We start from the raw sequence: 1,618 nt of genomic DNA, 5'->3' as shown, positions 1-1,618 counted from the left end.
TTGAGTGTTGGAAGATTTTTCATATTTCTGTCATTTTTAGGGTTCCGTACCTCAAAAGTTAAAAGAAACCCTTATAGGATCACTTCGTTGCTGTCTGTCTGTCGTGTCTAGCAATTCGGGGGAATCAAAACCTATAGGGTACCTACTTCCCGTTGACCTAGAATCATGAAATTTGTCAGGTAGCAATTTCTCATAGCACAAGTAAAGGAAAAAATCCGAAAACCGTGAATTTGTGGTTAAATGACATAAAAAAATTAGTGTGACACGACCTAATAGTTAGTTTACTAAATCACATCATATGTAGATGGCGCCATCCGTCATTAACTTGCAGTGTTGTATAGCTGTTGGAGCGATAATTTTTTTATTATACTGAGCCCTTAGTGAGCGAGTCCGACTCGCACTCGACCGCTTTTTGCTTTAACTATTGGACCTTGAAAATCAAAGAGTCCCCGCAATTCTTTCTTTGATTTTCTGGGACCAAAAGTAACCTTTGTCCTAAGTTATCATCCCTACTAAATTTATTTAAAATCTGTGGATGGGCCCTGAGAAGCTAGCAAACAGACATACCTACACAATGTCGCATTTATAATATTAGTATGGATTATGTATATTTATACTTAGTTACATTATAAAGATGTACTCACATGCCCAACTAAGTACTTACAAGACAGCCAACATTTCAAAATTGTGACAAAGGGATGAAACGAAACAGGAATAAAACTGGGAGTGTCACATGTCTTGCCTTGAACTTAACCCTGTTTTAGTTGTTTTTAGGTCATCAGCACAACTCTCAAGCTAGGCTATATGTTTGCAAATATTATAGAACTTTCTGACCCGCTTCCGCTGGAATTTTTTATAATAGTCATAAGTCATCCATACTTAAGGCACCTTCAAACAGCGCAGCAAAATCTCACAATAGATTCCTACAGTACCCGGCAAGAAATATTGTCACATCAACCTTTAGAAAGAGACGGTTTCGGAGAGCGTTGTATCTGTTGTTGAGACCGACAAAACGTTACATAGGTATATGAGTGACAGAGACAACGCTCTACAAAGCCGAAATCTCTTTCAAAAGGCCAATGTACAATATTTCCTGCCGAGTTCATATCAAATTAACTGATTCTACTTTTCGGGTTTAGATACATAATCCTCGGTAGTATAGTGGTAAGTATCCCCGCCTGTCACGCGGGAGACCGGGGTTCGATTCCCCGCCGGGGAGGAAAAATTATTTTTTGTCATATTTCATAATTTTTTTACTTTCTGAACTTTTATTTTTTTATTGGGTAAATTAAATACTTATTTTTTTACATAGGAACGTTTAAATCTGAGTAAAACGTCAAAGCTTTCTGTCAGAATAGCCAAACATAGTGGAAATTTGGGAAATGCAACGCATTTTTTTATCTTCATCAATAATATTCCTCTTGCAATAGCTTAGCATTCTCTACAAACGATACCTTACCGCTTTTTGCCTTATTTCAAAGTCAGAATTAGCCAAGACAATTGACTTTGTTCGCAATAAGTCAGACATAAAACGGATGCCAATGTCAGGATTCGGTCGCACTGTGGCCTGAGGAGTATTAATTACAAGTAAGACGTTAATATGGATGAATTGACTTGC

General features: G+C 37.3%; 1 non-coding gene across 1 annotated transcript; it reads left to right on the top strand.

Annotated features, from left to right (window-relative positions):
* Positions 1-1,147: 1,147 nt before the first annotated feature.
* On the top strand, positions 1,148-1,219 carry TRNAD-GUC (transfer RNA aspartic acid (anticodon GUC)). Its single transcript has one exon. It is a non-coding gene; the product is annotated as a tRNA-Asp (tRNA).
* Positions 1,220-1,618: the final 399 nt, after the last annotated feature.

The sequence above is a fragment of the Maniola hyperantus genome, chromosome 22, assembly GCF_902806685.2.
Source record: "Maniola hyperantus chromosome 22, iAphHyp1.2, whole genome shotgun sequence".
Taxonomy (NCBI): Eukaryota; Metazoa; Arthropoda; class Insecta; order Lepidoptera; family Nymphalidae; genus Maniola; species Maniola hyperantus.
The sequence above is the reverse complement of the archived record's forward strand: the minus strand, read 5'-3'. Positions and strand labels throughout refer to the sequence as shown.